The 23,349-nt window shown below is 41.3% G+C and overlaps 1 protein-coding gene and 1 long non-coding RNA gene across 2 annotated transcripts in view; one reads left to right on the top strand and one right to left on the bottom strand.

Annotated features, from left to right (window-relative positions):
- GABRG3 (gamma-aminobutyric acid type A receptor subunit gamma3) overlaps nt 1–23,349 on the bottom strand; it is a gene marked incomplete at its 5' end in the record, with an annotated part of 443,827 nt that overhangs the window by 214,696 nt on the left and 205,782 nt on the right. The window lies entirely within an intron of this gene.
- On the top strand, nt 925–17,056 carry LOC116514509. Its single transcript, XR_004256136.1, has 5 exons — nt 925–1,065; nt 2,032–2,088; nt 14,062–14,143; nt 14,254–14,402; nt 16,090–17,056. It is a non-coding gene; the product is annotated as an uncharacterized LOC116514509 (long non-coding RNA).

The following is a 23,349-nucleotide window of genomic DNA, read 5'->3' on the forward strand; positions in this document are numbered from 1 at the left end:
AAACAAGGAAGTTAAAGAGACTAACTCATCCATATGTTAGTTATAAAATGAGCAGTTATTGCTCTATTTTGCTTTTAGAACTGCTTTCTTTAGTACAGTTTACTAGTCTAGTTGATACATTTTAATTTTTCTCAATTGGATTGAGATTTTTGTTTTTGTTTTTGGTGCATACTTCTGCAGCCCTAAAAATTAGAAGTGAGCAATTCTATACAACATATGCAGTATTATTTCAAATTATTATTCTAATGAGTCTAGTTTGGCCACACTATATATTTTAATGTACACCTTTAAACATTTGAGAAAGTGCTTTAAATAAAATGTGTGCAAATTAATTCAGATTATATCCATATTGGAGAATCAAGATTCAAGGAGAACTTGATTCAGCTCAACTCTGTGATTTTAGATTCTATGCCACTCTTATTTGATTGAATGTGTTTCAAGTTTGATTGAAGGAAAGATTTGTCAATAGACAATAATGAGAAAACTTCAAAATGCCAGGAACATGAGAATGAAACAGCAGGGATGATAGACCTTTTAGAGAACTTTGTCTGAAGAGTTTTACCACAATGTAATTTTGAAATATTTCCTCAATACTTCTTTTAGGAGAAAGAGCATTCAGATGAAGAAAGGACAGCGTGACGGTTTTCAAATTATCCAGTAGAATCTTTAGAGGTTGACTGAATCAATGCAGTAATATTCAATTAGATCTTAAGAATACAAATGTTCAAGGATCCTATATAACACCTTACATTAGCTTTTCTACGATGCACAAACTTCCACTTTGCTGGTTGTAATCACTGGGTTTTCAGGGTTGTCAGGAAAGCTTACTGGAAAACTGGCAAAGATTCCTTCTACTGGGCAGAACTCAAAAGAATAAAACTCATCAATCCTTTTTTTGCCCCTGAACTTTAGATTTTGTTTGGTGCCAGAAGGATTGGCAATGCTAGTTCATTCCAAAAAAGGAGTCTCTTATTATTAATTGAGACATGAAAGTGGACCTTTAATCGTGCTGTCTTACCCACCCCACTTAGACATAGGGAAGTAAAAGCTGGAATGGTGCCTAAGGTAAGAACATGAGTCCATGTATTCTTTGACAAGGAATGTAATTTTATGTCAGTCATTCATGGCAGCTTTGATTTCATATTCAAAATATTGAGAGTTTTGCTCCCAGTTAGCACAACTGGTTTTTTTTTCTTAATATGGCCAACTAATGATATTCAATGTGTTGGCCACATTAAGAAAAGCAAAGTTAAAATGTAACATAGTTGGCCACATTAAATAATTTGAAAAAATGAGTGTAATATTAGCTTGCCACCCCCAAAAAATTCTGATTTATGGAGTGTTTAATGAGGTGAATTTATGTGTCTGTTTTAATTAGTGAATTTACTGAAACTTCATTGACCCCCATTATCCATTCAAGTTTTGCACTCTTCTATTTTAAATGTCAACCTTCAAAATTATTTAACTGATCATATTTTTAAATCTGTGATATATGCATAGAGGTACTGACATAATAATAAGTTAATTTAATTGCTAAGAGTATCACCAAGGATTCCATAGTACACTTCACAGTGATTTTACTTTATATGTATTTTAAAGAGTTATAGAAAGAGGAAAAACATATTTTTAGATGACAGAAACTGATAAGATTTGGTTGCTGCAAGAAAAAGATAAGATTCCATCTCTGTTTTCTATTAATAGAATTACTTTCCATAGTGGAAACAGGAGGGAGAAATCTGTCAGCAACTTTTCCTAAAATCTGTTGTAGATCTTTCGGATGAAACATATGGATTAGATTTGTGAGATGTTGAGAGATGAAGAGTAAGAATACTTCATAGAATTATTCTTAGAGTAGGAGTTCTGGGAATGGCATTGGATTCTGTGTAAAGTTGTTGTTGTGACAACATGGACATTTAGAATTTTTATATTTTGCTATACCAAAACCTCCTTTCTCTATGCTTACCTACTTTTTCTGTGAACATAACTATAAAAGCTGGAAGCTCTTATTTATTGCTATCTAACCTTTTCTAGGCTCTAAATGCTACATAGAGAGCATGCTAGACCTTGAGAACTCCAAGACTTGAAGAGGTATGTGCTCTCCATTTATTAAGACACAACTACTTTCTGGGAGGTGGGACTAAAACAATCATTTGAGATAGGTGGTTGTCGTAGAGGTGATAACTATGACAATTGGCCTGTTAGGATATCCCTTTGTAGGAACATAGTAGGGACCTAAGCCAAGACTTTGAAATAGATGAAAAAGAATATATAAAGTATTGTTAGGGACTTTGGATGCAAGGAATGTAGTTCTGAGAGAATACAAAAATGTTTATTCGGTATTTGTTGAATTTATGAATAGGAATTCTTGTTTTGTATTAAATCACTTATGTTTTGGTATGAGGAAGGAGAGTGTGAAGCACCATGAAAGAACTGCTACACGAAGTATTTATACCTCAATCAGAGGAAAATGATATAATTTGCTGATGAGTAGCAAATTGTAGTTAAGATTAAGATTAAGGTGTTGGAATAAAATGGAGGACACGGTTCAGTTCCACCTAAGGTGACCAGATTTTTAGATTGGTAAAGAGGGACACCTTTGACCGGGGGGGGGGATTAAAAAAAGTTTTTTTCACTTAACAAATGTGGCAAGAAAAATTGTAAAATGGGGCAAAACTCAATAAATTTCTCAGTTAACAACATAAATTTTGGGCTCAATTGTAGTCGTGCATTGAGAACTACCTGCACTTATCTTCAGTGTTATTTCATTCTGCTGTAGCATTAAATTTCATATAGAACAAGCTTGTTCTTTCAGAATTGTGGAATTGTTATATAACTGTCTACCTTTAGAAAAGTTTCTCTTGAGTTAAACTCAGCTCCTAAAATGTTATTGATGTGTCGTAATTTTCTTAGCAGTAGTATGGAAATTGTCATTGTTGCTTTTGGACAATTTTTAATATTTTCTTATTAAATATACAGTACTGAGATTCCTAGGTGGATTCCCCTCCAATTATTAGCCAGGTTCAACCCTGCTCATCTTTTTGAAAGCAGGCAAAAACAGCCAGGTTACATCCCTATAAATTGAAAGCTCTCTCCCTCCCTCTTTCTCTATCTCTCTCCCCTCCCTTCCTCTCTCTCTCTGTCACTCTGTGTGTATGTGTGTGTGTGTGTCTGTCTCTCATTCACTCACTCACTTAATCACTCACTCTGTGTGTGTGTGTCTCTCTGTGTCTCTGTCTGTCTTTCTGTGTGTCTCTCACTCCCTCCCAACATGCAGATGGGCTCCGGACCAGGGCAGCCTCTTCCTTCTTTTTAACCAGGTGATCTTCTAAGACTAAGACATAACAAAGAACCTTAATTACAGGCTGAACAAAAGAGCCCATCCGGGAAGACTAGTAACATGAGGGCGATCCCTCATGTTACTCAGACCAGCTGAGCCTCCCTGGACGTTGCAGCAGCAGCAGCCCCAAGTGCGCCAATCTCAGAGTTTTTCACATCAGGGCGTGCTGCAAGAAGAGGGAGTGAGTGAAGACCTTTTCTAGCCGGTGCAAATGGGGCGGGCTGCAAGAGGGAGGGAGGGAGTCTGGATTGCTGCAAAGCAAGTCTTGGGAAGTCCTTTGCGCCGGCTAGAAAAGGTCTTCACTCACCCCCTCGTCTTGCAGCATGCCCCGATGCGAAAAACGCCGAGATTGGTGCACTTGGGGCTGCTGTTGCTGCGACATCTAGGGAGGCTCAGCTGGTCTGAGTAGGCAGGGCAGGGGTAACGCGGTGCCCAGCTCAGGTGCTCCGAGCAGAGGGGGAGCCACCCCCTCTGCCAGCGCTGGCAGCAAAGCTAAACATCTCAGCACTGAGATGTTAAGCTTTGCTGCCCAGTGCTGGCAGAGGGGGCGGCTCCCCCTCTGCTCGGAGCACCTGAGCTAGGCACCACATTACCCCTGCCCTGCCCCCACCACCGCCACCATGCTTTTGAGGAGCCATCGGGCCTTTTTTCCTGCTCCCGCCCCTCTGCCACCTTCCTACTGGCTCCCGTGGCCTCAAGTCTCCTCAAAAGCACGGCGGGAGCTTTGCCGGCTTCACCTCAGCCGCAGCACCGGGCAGCAAATCCGGCGGTGCTGTTAGAGGAGGAGGAGGCAGCAGCAGTTAGTCCAGTGGTGGCGGGGGCTTACCGTCAGTCCAGTCGCCCCATGCTCATCAAAACAAATCACTGCGGCTGCGTGGGAGTTGAAAAGTGCTGCACGGTGTTGCGAGCAGCAGCGGATGGGCGGGGGAGCGAGCGATCAAAGAAGGCACCAAAATTAAAGCGGGATCTTTTGACAACGGCCCGGGACGCGGGAAAAATTATGAAGAAGCGTGCTTGTCCCACCAAATGCGGGACGTCTGGTCACCTTAGTTCCACCCTCAGTCATGGAAATTACTGGGTAACATTAGCCCATTTATCTCTCTGTCCAAACTACTTTACAGAGTTGATGTTATGATGATGAAATGAAATCCACGTGAATCCCATTAATCATGAACACCTTTTATTAACAAAAGAATAACGTGCTAGTCTATTTCTCTATAGGAACGATATTAGTGGCTTGCATGCAATTCCCTGTAACTGCTGATGAATCCTCAATCAGTTAATGGGGGTGGGGTAGGTGGGAAATCTATTGTCCCCAGCTTAATAAATAAGAAAGTTATCAGCATTAACTGTGTCACAGCAACTTGTTGGGTCACCAGACCTGTAGTTACTTTCCAAAAAGTACCTGTTATTTCAGAGTAGCAAGTGTTCAGAAGAATGATAAGGGAAGCAGTCTTGGTCTTTTAGAATACCAATTCATTATTCAGATATGTTTAATCTAAAGTTGAGAACCAGATGAACTTTTTTTTAATCTTGCAAAATAGTACTCCTAATAAACTGATCGATACAGTCTTGAGGACAACCTATTAGAATCAAGTGTACAATATAACCAATGGCAGTGTATAACCTTTTTAAGGACAGAATTTATCAAATGGATCTGATTTGATAATCAGTTCATTAAAGAACTTGTCTCAATTAAATTTTTTTGCATATTACTGTAATATATGTTTATAATTCTCATGCTGGCACCAGTTGATTTTTAAAATCCTTGTGGTTCAGTATTTAGCATATCCCACTTTTATCTCTAATATTTATTTATGATTGTCTTTCCATCAATCCATTTTCCATCCTTATATGAATCCAACAAAATGCCATCTCTCAAGCTTAGTAGAAAGATATGAATAACATTTAGTCTATATACATAAAGTTTTGTAACACAAAGATTCCCTTTGTGTTAAACCCATGAACAAAAATATTATATTAAGTTTATTATATTAAAATATTACATTAAGTTTACAAGACAGTAGTCATATATATATATATATATATATATATATATATATATATATATATATATATATATATATATATATATATATATATATATATATATATATATAGTATGGAGTATGCCATACTGACATCAGTAAGATTTACTTCTGAGTAACCTAGCATTGAAATATGATTTTATGTAACTGCAAAACTTCCCTTCTCTTTCCATCACAATAATCATTTTTAGATAAATGACATAATGGTTATTTAGAGATGCCGAAAGTTTAATTGATTTTAAAAAACACATGTAAATTCAAAGTATTGTTAGAATGGATTTATGAATTCATAGATACAAAATTGACACAGAAAAAAAACAATAACAAGATCTATCCATTCCCTATGATAATGATAGCATTTTCACAATGGATGCTTCCCATCTTATTTTGTAAGAATTATATGGGTCACTTCAGTTTGAAATGCATATTTTAAAGTTCAGAATGTAGTGAAACATGCTACAAAAATTACTTCAAAAGCAAAATAGACAAATGTATGAAAAGTAATGCTTTTTGCGGTACTAATTCTCAAGAAAATGTCTTAACTCTGATGCAGTAGGTCTCTCATTTCCAGCTGAGAAGGATATTTAAATAGTGGAAGAAAGTCTATTCCAACCCATTCCTTTCTATGAAGAACTTATCCTTCCTCCATCCACGTCCTAAGCCTAAAGCACTCTAAAAGGCTTTTTTAGTCCTTAAATAAAACTGCTGCAATAAAAACGCAACATTGCCTTATCTGCATCTTCATCCTTATCATAATTTAAAGTAATATTCAAACTGAAAAACAAAAACATAAAAAGTCAACTTTATAAGGGCAGACTAATCCTGAACAACCTGTCCTATAAATATTGTCCTGTCAATTTTTTTTCTAAAAGAAGGCAGAATGGTAATATTGAAAATCTTTTAGAAGAACAGTCCATAATAAATTCACTGCCATTAAGAAGGTCTTAACCATGCCTAGTCTATTGGACCATCAGCCAAACCCAGTTGTGAAACCCACAAGCCAGACGTTTCCAGCTGATCTTAATTTACAGATGGTATTGGAGGAAAAAAATTGTAGGATAAGATACTGTACATATTTAATCTGATCCAGCAAAGTTTTTGTTTTTCTATTTTAGGTCATAACTCATATTTTTTTAGTGTCATGTGTTGAATTATCAGAAAGGAAAAGAAAGTTCTTCTAATATACTGGCTGCATAATCTATGTTGTTTTTTTTAATGACACTGATCAAAGGATCAAACAATTGTTAAATAATTTATCTTTGTTCTAAGACCAGATTTGCAAATAAGTCTTATAGCAAATCTATTCCAAAAATATTGTTATTTAAAATGAAACATGTTTAAATATTTTTAAATGCAGATTTGCTATCAATAAGTTATTCAGCTTTAAGTTTCTAACCTTCTGTTATGTATAGGTTGGCTGATTGGCTGCTGGCAGGATAGATGAATGGATAAACAGAAAGGAAGAAATAGAAATATCATGATATTAAGCAATTTTAATTATGTTCCCAGTGCTTTCATTTGAATATATTAAATTTACTTGTCAGAGAAAAAAGAACTCTGGTATTACTAATGGAAATTGAATACATAAATATAAAATACAAGCCGCACCAGAAGATACCCAGACTATGATTTGGGGAAAATATGCAGTTCCGTACCTAATTTCTTTGTTTCTAAAAATACAGTTAGCAACAAAGCGCATCTGGCAACTTTGGCGCTATAGACATGCTCTTGTATTGTACTAATTACCTGGCTGACATTAGAGGTAATAGCAATGTTCTTTCCTACTTCCTCAAATTACAAAAGTTGCCTTCTGTTGCCATAGTAACCTTCTGATATCACAGTAACAGTTTCCCCAGTTGTTATAGTAACATCACAACAGGTTCCTCTCCAGAATTCAGCTATGTTCTCTTTCCGTACCAGAGAATCCGCTCTTTGCTAATGAAAATTACCTGTAGACAGCATGGAGTCGCCTAGAAATACACATGGATTGCTTGATCAGCATGCAATTCTTCGGTCCCTGGTATTCTGATTAACCAAACTTTCTAAAGTTGTAGACAGATTGCCCCCGTGTTTGGTTTTAATCACTAGATTTGTTTGGCCAAATTACTTCCTGCCTTCATTTGGCAGGAAGCCTTTCAATCGTATTTTTATCTGAATCATGCCAATGGCATAGGCCAGGTCTTTCCTTTTTTTCCTTTCTTTTCTTTTCCTGTCTTTTCTTTTTTCTTTTTATACCTTCAACTGAGTATTGACTTCTGCTGACTTCCTGAACCAGTTCCTGCAATTTTATTGACAAGATTTTCAGAAATGACTTGCCACTGGCTTCTTCTTCCTAGGGCTGTAAGGGAGGGACTGGCCCAACATCACCCAGTTGGCTTTGTGCCTAAGGCAGGACTAGAAAACATGGTCTCTCCATTTTTGCCCAGGACCTTAACTACTATTGTAGTTCAAACTCTCTCTATATACAACAACTTTTTAGCTATGGATCAAATATTACTGCACAATGCAAAAAAAAAAAAAAAAGAGAGAGAGAAGGTTTCAGGTGTGTAGTACAAGGAGATGACAATATCCCCGAGTAGTGTCAAAAAGTAATCTTTGTAATTTGTTGGGTGCTGCAACTAAGGAATTTCAAACAGTAAAAGCAGCATTTTGTGAGTGAGAAAATTTAAATTTCCATAAAGTGGAATATTTTTGTCCCTTTCATGGCTCTTTAATCTGTAAAATTACTGACCACAAATAAATCCTCAAGGCAGAATGCAGTTAAAAAGGCATCTGCTTGTTTTATCCCCCCCCCCTTCATTTTCACTAGTTTAAGGACAATTTATGCTTGTTAGGTAATCGTAGGATTCTGGGTTTTCCTTCTATTAAATAATTGGCTGCTGAGTTGCACAACACTTTGATAACAAGGCAAATTACCTTTGGGATTACTGATCTATTAGATTTCCTGAGTGTTAAAATTCAGAAACTTGATTTATTATAACAGGAGAGAGCTTTTGCAATTTTATTTGATTCCCCTAACACCAATATATTTGGCTAACATGCTTCTTCAAGTTAACTATGTGACTTATGTGGGGACTGTATGGGTGAGTGGCTGTGTATGTATGAGAGGATTGGGAGTACAGCCTCCTCCACTGAGTCCTATCGCAGAAGTGGTAGAGGGCCCAGGCCCATATCACGTCCTAGAATGATTGACATAAATGACCTGCCGGAGAGAGCGGAGGCTACGGGAGGGGAAATGGGGTCTACAGGTGCGGGAGTGGGCCGGAGCATTATGGTCATGACGGGGAGGGGCAGGTATGATGGGAACTTCAGGGCTAGCCATTACCGGGGAAGGAGTGTCCGCTACGTCACAGCGATCACTCTTTCCGGCCCTGTTAGTTCCACTCCAGGATCAGATGGCGAGAGCTGTCAGGGCCCTGGTCTCAGGCTGTTGTTGCTAAATGCCAGGTCTGTGGTTCACAAAGCTCCCTCGTCCGGCATCTAATATTAGACGAGGGGGCAGACCTGGCATGTATTACTGAAACCTGGCTGGGCCAGGAGGGAGGAGTCCCCCTCACTGAAATGTGCCCAGAAGTGTTTCAGGTGCTCCATCAGCCGCGATCCCAGAAAAGGGGTGGGGGAGTGGCCGTCATCATCCGAAGGTCATTAGTTCCTCGTAGGATCCATGCTCCGGAGCTTGTCGGGTGTGAGTCCCTGTTGGTGAAGTTGGACCTTGAGGGTCAAGTGGGCTTGTTAACGTACCTACCTCCCAACAGCGTTGCAACAGCCCTCCCCTCATTCCTCGAATCAGTAGCCAAGCTGGCGGTAGAGTTCCCCAGGCTTATGGTGCTGGGGGATTTCAACCTGCCTTTGCTCGGTGAACACTCTGATGGGGCGCAGGAGTTCATGGCTTCCATGACAGCCATGGACTTGACCCAAGTAATTCGGGGTCCGACTCACTCAGCGGGTCATACGCTTGACCTCGTATTTCTCTTGGAGCAGTGGAGACGTGATCTAGATTTGAAGGGCATTAAGATCTTGCCCTTGTCATGGTCTGATCACTTCCTATTGAGGCTTGACTTTCAGAAACCAATCCCCCACTGTAGGGGGGGGAACCGATTAGGTGGTTCCGCCCCAGACGCCTGATGGACCCTATGGGATTTCAGACGGCGCTTGGAGAAATACCTGATGCTCTCATCCACAGTCCGGTAGAGTCCTTAGTCGCTGCTTGGAAAACAGCAGCGGCGGGGGCTCTAAACCGGATTGTGCCTTTACGGCCTCTCCGAGGTAGTGGATCCAGGAGGGCTCCTTGGTTCACCGAGGAACTCCGGGTGATGAAGCACCAAAAGAGACGCCTAGAGCGCCGCTGGAGGGCTAGTAACTCTGAATCTGACTGAGCACTGATGAGAGCCTATATCAGGACCTATCTCGTGGCAATACTGGCGGCAAAATGTGCACATTTTTCCATTCTTATTGCATCCGCAGAATCTCACCCAGCTGCCTTGTTTAGAATAGCCTGCTCCCTCTTGAAAGGGAGGAATGCGGACAACCCTTTACAGGGTAGAGATGATGCATTTATTCAGTTTCTGATGGATAAAGTCACTCAGATTTGGACGGATCTGGACTCCAATTGCACGGTACCAACCGAGGTACCGGGGGAAGGTCTTGAGCGGATTTTATGGAGCGAGTTTCAACTTGTCGCTCCTGAGGAAGTGGACAAGGCCATGGGAGCAGTGAGTGCCTCCACCTGTATACTGGACCCGTGCCCCTCCTGGCTGGTCTCGACCAGCAGGAAGGTGACACGTGGCTGGCTCCAGATGATAGTTAACACCTCTCTCTGGGAGGGATCCTTCCCGCACCTCCTAAAGGATGCGGTGGTGAGACCCCTCCTGAAGAAACCTTCTCTGGACCCAGCCATTTTGAGCAACCATCGTCCAGTCTCCAACCTCCCCTTTGTAGGGAAGGTTGTTGAGAAAGTGGTGGCCTTTCAACTCCGACGGACCTTGGATGAAACTGATTATCTGGATTCCTTTCAATCAGGTTTCAGGCCTGGTTACAGCATGGAAACTGCTTTGGTTGCGCTGATTGATGATCTCTGGCGAGCCAGGGATAGGGGTCACTCCTCTATCCTAGTGCTTCTTGACCTCTCAGCGGCCTTCGATACCATCGACCATGGTATCCTTCTGCGATGGTTGCGAGAAGTGGGAGTGGGAGGCACCATCCTACAGTGGTTCTCCTCCTACCTCTCGGACAGGTCACAGTCGGTGTTGGTTGGAGGGCAGAGATCGACCCCTAGGCCCCTCAATTATGGGGTGCCTCAGGGTTCGGTCCTGTCCCCCCTCCTATTTAACATCTACATGAAGCCGCTGGGTGAGATCATACGCCGGCACGGGATTAAATACCACCAATACGCGGATGATACTCAATTGTATCTGTCCGCCCCGTGCCAACTCAGTGAAGCGGTAAAAGTGATGTGCCAGTGCCTGGAGGCTGTCAGGGTCTGGATGGGAACGAATAAGCTTTCACTCAATCCCAACAAGACTGAGTGGCTATTGATGCTCCCTCCCAAGGATGGTCCATCTATTCCATCTCTTAGCTTGGGGAGTGAAACTATACGCCCCTCAGAGCGGGTTCACAATTTGGGAGTCCTCCTGGATCCACAGCTGACGCTTGAACATCACTTGTCAGCTGTGACCAGAGGGGCCTTTGCCCAGGTTCGCCTGGTGCACCAATTGCAACCCTATCTGGACCGGGAGGCCCTTCGGATGGTCACTCACGCCCTCATCACCTCAAGACTGGATTACTGTAACACACTCTACATGGGGCTGCCCCTGAAGAGTGTTCAAAGACTTCAGTTAGTCCAGAATGCAGCCGCCTGAGCGATAGTGGGCGTACCTAGGTACACACACGTTACACCTATCCTCCGCGAGCTGCACTGGCTTCCCATTGGTCTCCGGACACACTTCAAGGTGCTAGTCGTTACTTTTAACGCCCTACATGGTATCGGACCTGGCTACCTGAGAGACCGCCTCCTGCCATTTACCTCCCAGAGACCTATAAGATCGCACAGACTAGGCCTCCTCCAGATTCCATCTGCCAGTCAATGTCGGCTGGCGACTCCCCGGGGGAGGGTCTTCTCTGTAGCTGCTCCGGCCCTACGGAACGATCTCCCCGTGGAGATCCGGACTCTTACTACCCTTCCGGCCTTCCACAAAGCGACCAAGACCTGGCTGCTCCGGCAGGCCTGGGGCTGTTGATTTATCCAGCCCCATCCTAAACTATGAATGTTGTGGAATTTTTAATGTTGTTTTTTTTATTTTTTGTATGTTCCCCCTTCCTTTTTATCTGTAAGCCGCCCTGAGTCTCTCGAAAGTAGGCAGCATACAAACCCTATAAATAAATAAATAAATAAATAACAAACAAACAAACAAACAAACAAACAATTTAATCAAAATACTCTTTCTGTAAAAGTGGTTCATGTATGAAAATGCATATTCGGGTTTTATGTTTTGCTAAGCTCAATTTATTACTTTCAGACTACACCCACGACAGGGATTGTCATGGACAGATATCATGATGGGATGTTTTTCAAGTTTCTTCAATAATTTTAATAACTAAGAATTTGAGAAATGTACCTACTAGGTCTTCTAGACAACTGTAACCCTTTACTATCCTGGGGCTGATAGAAAGTTAAATCCAATTCATCTGGAAAACATCATCAGTACTAATGATGGAAGGCAAAGATTATGAATAAAGTTAAAGCTAGAATGGAACGATGTAGCGTGCTATATAATTTATCAGTGTTTATCTCTTTAGATAAATACAGATTACAGAAAACATTTTATATTTCCTGTATATATTCAAAAATATGAATTTGGAATGCATATTCAATAAAAATTGATTTCTTACTACTTCAATATAGAAATAAATGTTTATTTCTCAACATACTTACTATAAATCATTGGTATCCCAGTGAATATGGTAAGAATCAAGAATACATCAAGTGAACATATGATTAGTGGAAATAGTTTAGGTGATTTATGATTAAAAACTAAATTCTGCTGGTTTGCAAACTATTCTATATAACTGAAATGTTAAACACAACTGGAATTTATCTGAATGTTGAAAGTGGTTACTTATATATGCTAATCTTTTCATTTACTTGAATACATACTTATAACTGTCCACCTCCTAGAACTGACCTTAGAATTAAAACAATACCAATTGTATAATCAAAATTTGTAGTATGGTTTACCTGATGCACCAATTCATATAATTATTTCCATTTTACTCTGTTCCTCTTTTAAATTTCCAGCTATCTATAATCAAACAAAAATATCAGTTTGAATTTAATCAGTAGCTAAGAATTGTCATTCTAGCTGTTATTTTAACTTCTTGAAAAATCTTGCAATCAACAGACTTTTGTTTTCATACTTTTTTGTTTTCTTGTAATTCAGTAGCTGCCCCTTTTTCCATTCAAGATTCTTTTACGGCAGCTGCCTTCTCTCTTTTTTTGAATATAATTCCAAACTGGGCTCTTTTAGAAAATTCAAATCCTAGTGATAGAATGTTAATTTCTTAAAATTATGGTTTAACTGATTAGTTTGAATTCCTCAATTAAAATATTGCTCCATCAATACTTGTTTGTTTTAATGTTTTATTTTATTGTTGATATATTGTTTTTATTTTGGGGGGTTGGGAGCTGCTCAGAGTTTGGGTTAAGTCTAGATGGGTGGGCATAAAAATATTATAAATAAATGTCAAATCCTGAACCATACATGTGTGAACCTCAGGGGTGGGGGCAGGGAGAAAGATAATTAGTACTTACAAAGTGAAATAGAAATTATTTGGAGGTTCTTTGTTACCAACTTTTCTTTCAAACAAAGAAATTGGGTTTGTAAAAGTTGGGATTTTCTAGAACACCTTTGCATTCTTACTATTATTATTGCGTTGTATTACTGAATATACCTGATTGAGGTGATTGATAAAGCTTTAAAACACCTAACAAAATTACATAATCAATTCCTAATTTAGGACTAGCAAGTCAGGGAAGGGTAAGATTGAAAGACAACTCACCATCCAATTTATAGGAAAACATTGTGTGTCTGTGGGAAGGAGAGGGGATGAGGCAGTTATTTGACTTCCATTTGGGAACTTAATGATTTTATTCCTCAAAGGTTTTCAAAGCAGTATGTTGCCTAACATTTGCAACAAAGGGAGGGTTCTTACTTTTAAAAAATGATGCATTTATTTCCATTTTTTTTCTGAAAAAGAAAACTTAATTACAGGCAACAGGTTGTTCAATTGTTTGGACAGGCATGCCACAGTAATGGGCAGGAAGAATGTCAGGAAACAAAGTTTGGCTGTGATATCATATGTTCTGCCAAATATTTAAAAGAAAAAAGAAAGTTAACATAAACATTTTAATCCATTCCCTTTCTTCTTAGTCATTTCCTCTCTGTCCTAAACATTTTAAATATTACTCCCTTTTGTTTTTGTTTTAGACTCAGATTTACATATCTACATCTGAGCATCCCTTAAAAACAAAAACAAAAGAGGGGGATGGGGAGTTTAGGGCTTTATCATGTGCGCTAATGTGTGAAAAAGGTCAAGGTCTACCTGTAACCACACAATCAAAACCTATTTAGGTACACTGACATGTTTAATGTTGGTTATGGTTTTTTTTGCCTTTCGCAGGATTCCCCAAATGATGTCCCAAAGATGTGTCATTCTAGAAGAGGCAAATCGCAACATATATATTTTAAAATATATGTGATAGGTAAGAACACATGAACATTTGTGTACAAAAAGCCAGAGATAACTGAGCTTTTTTTCCTCTATGAAAATTATGAGAAAAACCACAATCTATTTCCCTCTTGTTTCTCTCAGGTGATAGTCCAAACCATTCATTTGTATGCTTGGAGATGTTCCTTCACTTTTTTAAAAAAATCCATTCTCCATTGCCTTCACAGTGGGATTATTGATAATCCATTTCATGAAGTACATTTCATACACAGGAATGGCTGAAACTATTCATGGTAAGATTTGATATTATATCATCCTGTTTCCCAATGAATTCTTTGGAGATTTTCCACATAACATTGTATATCAATGGTTTTCTACAAACTGAGTCATTCAAAATCTTAACATCTGATATTTCATAAATGAAAAAAGTAGGAGGCACATGTCTGAAGCAATTATTATAAAACTATTTATATTCTACTATTTCTCTAAGTTTGTTAGAGAGCAATATGTTTCGCTTCTTCCGTATTCAGCATTTTGACTTGTTTGCTTGTCGCCCAGGAATTAATTCACCTTTATGGCAGTTCAACTAAATAACAAAAAGCAATGTACAAAGCTATATAGGGACATGGTAGAAGGTAGGATGGTTTCTAAAGACATTAAGATTTGAAGACTCAAAGTTAACATTGCTACTAATATTTTCTTTTCTTTTTCTTATCTCATGCTTTAAGTGTCTCATTATTTCTTTTGGCACCATCATTAACGTAGCATATACCAAAAGGAAAGTATGCAATGAGTACAGGTAGTCCTCGACTTACATCAGTTTGGTTAGTGACCGTTCAAAGTTACAACAGCACTGAAAAAAGTGACATGACCATTTTTCACAGATACGACCTTTACAGCATCCACAGGATCATGTGATCAAAGTTCAGGCACTTGGCACCTTATTCATATTTATGATGGTTGTAGTGTCCCAGGGCTATGTGATCCCCTTTTGCAACCTTCTGATAAACAAAGTCAATGGGGAAGCTAGATTTATTTAACAACTGGGTTACTAACTTATCAACTGCAATGATTCACTTAACAAGTGAGACAACAAAGGTTGTAAAATGAAGGAACATTCACTTAACAAAGATATATACCGGTGTATGTATGTATGTATGTATGTATGTATGTATGTATGTATGTATGTATGTGTATGTGTATATTTTTTTTTGTTTGTTTGTTGATTTATATGCCGCCCTTCTCCCAAAGGACTCAGGGCAGCATACAACATTAAAACACACACACACACACACACACACACACACACACACACATGCTAGTCTTGTTGTATTCGGGTCTCTTCCCGTATAAGATTTTACATGGAAAAGACCTGAATACAACAAGACCAGCATACCTACACCTGTGAAAATCTACAAAAACATATACATACATACATACATACATACATACATACATACATACATACATACATAATACATACATACATTTTCGTAGATTCTCACGGGTGTAGGTATGCTGGTCTTGTTGTATTCGGGTCTTTTCCCATGTAAGATTGAGATTGTCTTGGCAACGTTTCGGCGAGGTCGGAGCTGCCGTCTTTCTATAAATCTTGGTGGGGGTATGTGGACTGCTGGCTTTGTTTCAGTAAGTGGATTGATTGGCTGTGTGGTTGTATCATAATTGGTAGATTGGTGCTGAGCATAGAGCCAGCACCAATCACACCAATCTACCAATCATGATACAACCACATCTCAATCTTACACAGGAAAAGACCCAAATACAACAAAATACAACAAAACACACACACACACACACACACACACACTCTCATGACATTGCACACTGACTTTGTTTCTTCTAAGATTTCCATTAGTGTCGTAGCTCCAAATTTGTCCTTCCGTTATATATTAATCAATGCCATATTAATAGTAATTTGAAATGATGGTAACAAAGGAATTTCCTCTAACCACAATACAGGTTGAAGTGTGCAAGTTTTATTGAAGCCATGCTATTGGGGAGCAGTAAAAATCTCTTTTATTCATTTGATACTACTGGTATTCCCACACAACTGATGCTCTACATTACAAAAAGAAGAACCTGCATGCAACAGAAACACCATCATATTTTACTTCAATTAAAAACCAAACAGCCATGCTAACTGAAAATTTATTTTTATGTTATTTTTAATGCTGTAATGTTATGACTCCTGGCACACAGTACTATGAAGATGAAGGAATAGATCCCTAATTTTTTAACCTAAGAAATAAGATAAAATAATTATGTTTTAAAATTGGCTCTCACCCATCTGACTTTCTATAAGAGCTTTAAGACCTGCCTCTGCCAGATGGATTTGGGCCCCAATTGGGGGGAGGGGCTTCAAATGGGATTTGATTAAGAGTTAATCATCCTCCCCCTCCTGTGCATCTGGCTGCTCCCTTCTTCATCTTGTGTCAATGATTTTATTCTGTCTGTATATTTATATCTGATAATTTTATATATTTTTACGTTGTAAGCTACCCAGAGTCACTTTGAAACAAAAAAGGTGGCAAATAAATTTAATAAATACTAATAATAAAATCAGAATTTGGTAAGCAAAAGCATATTTCAAAACTTCAGAACTTGTATTTTACAACTTTTTACATTTGTAAAAATGTTGTCTTTAACATTTGTAAGGTAGCCATAGTTTTCTTCCACCACTACCATTGCTACCACCAGTTACCCTAGACCAGGAAAAAGGAAAAACAATAACATTTTTCAGCCTCTTATATTTTCAGAAATAAAATGCAAAAGTATCAATATTCCCAATGCCTACACAGTAGGAAATAAACTATTATCATTCTTTTTGGCCCAATATTGAGCAGTGACTGATTATTTTTTCACTTTCCATATGTTGACCATACATTTAAAAGATTGCTGTGACTACATGTATTATATGTATATTCTTTGAAATATCATTTCTATACTTAGATCTCAAGAGAAAAAGCAGCTGGCAGCATTTGAATCTTTAAGTAACCCACAGTTGGTGGTATTTAAATTGTCATTTGAGAGGAATTAATAGTAATAGAACCTGATGTTCTAAATAGATCCAGTTTATAATCTATGTTTGATTATATACATACATACATACATGCATACATGCATACATACATACATACATACATACATTAAGGTGACCAGATTTTCAGATTGGTAAAGAGGGACACCATTGACGGGGGGGGGGGGGGGGGGGGGCTTGATTAAAAATTTTATATTCTGTCAAAAGGTCACACAAGGTGATTATATGACCCCAGGACACTGAAAGCATCATAAATATGAATCTGTTGCCAAACATCAAAATTTGGATCACGTGACCATGATGGGATTTAGGAAATCCCCCCACCTCACAGACTCTTTCTTTCTCTCTCCCCTCCTCTGGATTCAATGGGGTTTAGGAAATCCCCCCACCTCACACACTCCCCCTTTCTTTCTCTCTCCCCTCCTCTGGATTCAATGGGATTTTTAGAAAATCCACACTCCTGTGCACACACTCCCTCTTTCTTTCTCTCTCCCCTCCTCTGGATTCAATGGGATTTTTAGAAAATCCACACTCCTGTGCACACACTCCCTCTTTCTTTCTCTCTTCCCTCCTCTGGATTCAATGGGGTTTAGGAAATCCCCCCACCTCACACACTCCCTCTTTCTTTCTCTCTTCCCTCCTCTGGATTCAATGGGATTTTTAGAAAATCCACACTCCTGTGCACACACTTCCTCTTTCTTTCTCTCTCCCCTCCTCTGGATTCAATGGGATTTTTAGAAAATCCACACTCCTGTGCACACACTCCCTCTTTCTTTCTCTCTTCCCTCCTCTGGATTCAATGGGATTTTTAGAAAATCCACACTCCTGTGCACACACTCCCTCTTTCTTTCTCTCTTCCCTCCTCTGGATTCAATGGGATTTTTAGAAAATCCCCACTCCTGTGCAAACACTCCCTCTTTCTCTCTCTCTCCCTCCCCTCCCCTGGATTCAATGGGATTTTTAGAAAATCCACACTCCTGTGCACACACTCCCTCTTTCTCTCTCTCTCTCCCCTCCTCTGGATTCAATGGGATTTTTAGAAAATCCACACTCCTGTGCACACACTCCCTCTTTCTTTCTCTCTCCCCTCCTCTGGATTCAATGGGATTTTTAGAAAATCCACACTCCTGTGCACACACTCCCTCTTTCTTTCTCTCTCCCCTCCTCTGGATTCAATGGAATTTTTAGAAAATCCACACTCCTGTGCACACACTTGCTCTTTCTTTCTCTCTCCCCTCCTCTGGATTCAATGGGATTTTTAGAAAATCCACACTCCTGTGCACACACTCTCTCTTTCTTTCTCTCTTCCCTCCTCTGGATTCAATGGGATTTTTAGAAAATCCACACTCCTGTGCACACACTCCTTCTTTCTCTCTCTCTCCCCTCCTCTGGATTCAATGGGATTTTTAGAAAATCCACACTCCTGTGCACACACTCCCTCTTTCTTTCTCTCTTCCCTCCTCTGGATTCAATGGGATTTTTAGAAAATCCACACTCCTGTGCACACACTCCCTCTTTCTTTCTCTCTCCCCTCCTCTGGATTCAATGGGATTTTTAGAAAATCCACACTCCTGTGCACACACTCCCTCTTTCTTTCTCTCTTCCCTCCTCTGGATTCAATGGGGTTTAGGAAATCTCCCACCCTCATACACTCCCTCTTTCTTTCTCTCTTCCCTTTTCTGGATTCAATGGGGTTTAGGAAACCTACCACCCTCATGCACTCCTTCTTTCTTTCTCCCTTCTCTCTCCTCCTTGTCTCTTTCTGTCTCTCATCCTCTTTCTCTTTGTCTCTCTTCTCTTTCTCTCTCCTTCTTTTCCATTCTGCTGTCACTTTCTCTCTCCTTCTCCCTTCTCTCTCCTCATTGTCTCTTTCTCTCAGTCTCTCTTATCTTTCTCCTCCTTTTCCATTCTTCTATCACTTTTTCTCTCCTTCTCCCTTTTCTCTCCTCTTTGTCTATTTCTCTCTCTCTCTTACCCTTTCTTTCTTTCTCTCTCCTTCTTTTCCACTCTTCTGTCACATTCTCTCGCCTTCTCTGTCTCTTTCTGTCTCTCTCCCCTCTTTTTTCTTCCTCTCTCCCAGTCTTTTATCACTTTTTCTCTACCACCCAACCTGTCCCCATACTTATCTTCGACTGATCATGTTTGCAATAATTTACCTTTTCTAAATAGGCGTAGTTCCCTTACCAGATCCCTCGCTCAATCAAACACACACACACACACAGACAAAAAACCATTTTTCTCCAAACTTTGGTCACAGCATGGTTCTGACTTCGGCTGGTGGGAACAGCTTTCCCCTTTCCCCGTCCAGTTTGGCAACAAGTCTAGCGGAGGGCTGTCCCCATCACCGATGACCGGGGCAGAGCGGGGATAGCGAGAAGGCAGGCCCGGCTCTTCTTGGCTTCTGCCTCTCCTAGCAGCATACAAGAAACCCCGCGATCTCCGGTCTCTCTTAACTTAGATACGGAAACGGCCAATAGGAACGGCTCGTGGTCACAGATCAAAAGAGGAGATCGCGACAGAGAAAGAACATCCATTAGCGCTGCCCTCCCTCCCTTCCCTACTTCTGCGCATCTCAAAACCACCGCGTAAACAGAATTTGCCCTGACGTTTTTCCCATGGACAATGAGCTCTCCCTCAGACCTTTTACGATACAGCCACGTGCTGCCAGACTCCAAATAAGTTCTAACTAGGTTACCCAGCACATGCAAGCCAGCAGCGTGTGGACAGGGGAACGAATGGGCGGCTCATTCGTTCCCCATCATCCGCCCGCTCACACGCTACAATAGCCAGCCCATGCAAGCCAGCAGCGTATGGACAGGGGAACAAATGGGCGGCTCATTCATTCCCCACTCATCCGCCCGCTCACACGCTACAGTAGCCAGCCCATGCAAGCCAGCAGCATATGGACAGGGGAACGAATGGGCGGCTCATTCGTTCCCCACTCATCCGCCCGCTCACACGCTACAATAGCCAGCCCATGCAAGCCAGCAGCGTATGGACAGGGGAACGAATGGGCGGCTCATTCGTTCCCCACTCATCCGCCCGCTCACACGCTACAGTAGCCAGCCCATGCAAGCCAGCAGCGTATGGACAGGGGAACGAATGGGCGGCTCATTCGTTCCCCACTCATCCGCCCGCTCACACGCTACAGTAGCCAGCCCATGCAAGCCAGCAGCGTATGGACAGGGGAACGAATGGGTGGCTCATTCGTTCCCCACTCATCCGCCCGCTCACACGCTACAGTAGCCAGCCCATGCAAGCCAGCAGCGTATGGACAGGGGAACGAATGGGCGGCTCATTCGTTCCCCACTCATCTGCCCGCTCACACGCTACAGTAGCCAGCCCATGCAAGCCAGCAGCGTATGGACAGGGGAACGAATGGGCGGCTCATTCGTTCCCCACTCATCCGCCCGCTCACACGCTACAGTAGCCAGCCCATGCAAGCCAGCAGCATCTGGACAGGGGAACGAATGGGCGGCTCATTCGTTCCCCACTCATCCACCCGCTCACACGCTACAATAGCCAGCCCATGCAAGCCAGCAGCGTATGGACAGGGGAACGAATGAGCGGCTCACTTGTTCCCCGCCCATCCACCCGCTCACACGCTACAGTAGCCAGCCCAGCGAGCTAGCAGCTGATGGGTGGGGGAGGGCGGCAGCGGCTCGCGCAGAGAACCGCTCAGTTCCGGAGCTTCTGCCGCCCGTGGCGGTGCAGCACAGGGGCTGGCTGTGACGCGAGGAGATGAAATGAACTCCGCAAACGGGGAGAAGGAGGAGAGGAGGCCTGTCTCCTCCCCATAGCGCCTCCCGATTCCCACTGGTACCAATCTATAACATGATTACTCACCAGTGAGTAAGCGCAGCTGCAGCCAAAAGACGAAATGAAATGGAGACTCACGCAGGCGTGCTGAAAATTTTCCATCCCAACCAGCTCACTGATTGGCTGGAGTCTAGGCCAATCCAATCAGTGAGCGGCAGGCTGGGCTGGCTTAAATTTGTAGGTAGCATAGAACGAAACGATGAGCCAGCCCAGTGAGCTAGCTAGCAGCTGATGGGCGGGGGAGGCTCCCCCGCCCAGACTGGCTCATCGTTTCGTTATGCTACCTACAAATTTAAGCCAGCCCAGCCGGGGAGGGGGGGCGGGGCGGCGGCTGTTTTTCACCTCACCCAGAGAACTTCCATGTGGCTTCTGCCGGGCAGCGAGAGCCGCGGAAGCGAGTGAAAGTTGTCTGCAAGGGCAGCAAGGCTGAAAAATGGACTCTGCGGCAGGAGAGCCGCAGGGGATGGCGGCGGGACGCGACCACGCCTCGCGGACTTGCGGCGTGGTCGCTGGAAGGCAAGCGCACAGCACAGGCGCCGCCACAAAGCTCCGTCCGTGACCGAGTGGAAGTTCTCTGCGCGACCGGCAGCGGCTTTTTACTCCCACAGAGAACTTCCACGTGGTTCCATCCAGAGGTTTGCCGCCCGTGCCAGCGCAGCACAGGCTGTGCTGCGCTGGCACGGGCGGCAAAGCTCTGGATGGAACCACAGGGGCTGGCTGTGAACTCTGCAAAGCCAAAGGGGGAGAAGGGGGCTGTCTCCTCCCCCCAGCGCCTCCCGATTCCCACGGTACCAAATTAGACAATAAGTACATTACAAAACATGATTTACTCACCACCAGTGAGTAAGCGCAGCTGCCCAAAACAAAGACGAAATAAAATGGAGACTCGCGCAGGCATCCTCAGCTAAGGAGTCCAGCCAATCAGTGAGCTGGTTGGCCAGCTCACTGATTGGCTGGAGTCCAGGCCAATTAAATCAGTGAGCGGCAGGCTGGGCTGGCTTAAATTTGTAGGTAGCATAGAACAGAACGATGAGCCAGCCCAGCAGCTGATGGGCGGGAGCTGCGAGCGCCAAAAAAAGTGTGCCTTTTAAAAAAGCGGGCGGGACGCGGGAAAATGTATCAAAAAGCGGGGGTGTCCCGCCAAAAGCGGGACGTCTGGTCACCTTAACATACATACATATATATTCAGTTGTACACCTCAAGTCTTTTGACTTACTAAATGGATATGGATCAATAAGCTTAAAATCTAGATAAAATGAACATTTTTATCCACATTACTTTTTTGAAAATAATATTCAGTTACATAAAGTAAGGCTATATAAAATATTGCACTAAATATTTAATGTACTAAATGAATTAAAATAAAAGTTGCATTTCTGTGTAGCTTTTATTTTAGCATGTGTTATAAGTCATTATATTTAGTCTTGCCACAGGTTTTATCTCTGGAATTACAAAGAGCCAGACTGTTGCTTTCAAAATGCAATTTAATCTTTCTACCATTCCCTTAATTGTTTTTCTATCTAATATTTCATTGCATTTATGTGTAAGTATTCATTTTATGATAACATTTTAATCAGTTTGGCAGCAACATTTCTGTCACAAGAACAATTACCATTTCTGTTTATCTGAATTGTGTTGGTTCTTCCCGTCTTTTATTCAAATAGCTGCAGGTTCAATTTGCATGCTGTGATATTTTTTGCCTTTTGTGGGTGTTGTTGTCAGGGTTATCAGATTCAGTATCTAATTTGCCTGTAGGAGGGGGGAATCACTCTGCCATCCCAAAATTTTCCTTGCAAAGAATGAGATTTGAGGTTTGTATTGCAGTGTATTATTAAAGACTGCCATTATGTTCGACTTCTTAAACCAGTTTAAAGGATTTTAAAGCAAGGTGGCAAAAAGTATTGTGAACTGCATGTATATTTTTCTTGGTTATATTATCCGATGCATTATTTGAGAATTAATAATTGAGTTTTAATGACACTGTAGTATATAAACACACAGTATCAGAGTTAATGGTCCAGCCTTAACTTTGTCATTTTTTTATTTGATTGCTTATTCATGCACCCTTCACATTCCATTTGTGTACTTGCTTGACTACATAACACACCGATGTAGAAAATAAGGATGCCAGCTGATGAAGATTTTATCTGCTTTCTGAAGTACAGACATGGGTGACTATATTACATTCACAATAGCACACTTCAAATATTCAAAAGTGGGAGGGTGCTAATCTCTGCCCTGCAACTGAAGTAATCTAAAATTATAGAAGCATTTGCAATGCCTTAGAAATTAATAAGAGAAGCTAAGTATCATTATGTCAATGAAACTGAGAGCATCTACATTTGTCCATTTTGATGAACTGC

Source organism: Thamnophis elegans, chromosome 11, assembly GCF_009769535.1.
Source record: "Thamnophis elegans isolate rThaEle1 chromosome 11, rThaEle1.pri, whole genome shotgun sequence".
Taxonomy (NCBI): domain Eukaryota; kingdom Metazoa; phylum Chordata; class Lepidosauria; order Squamata; family Colubridae; genus Thamnophis; species Thamnophis elegans.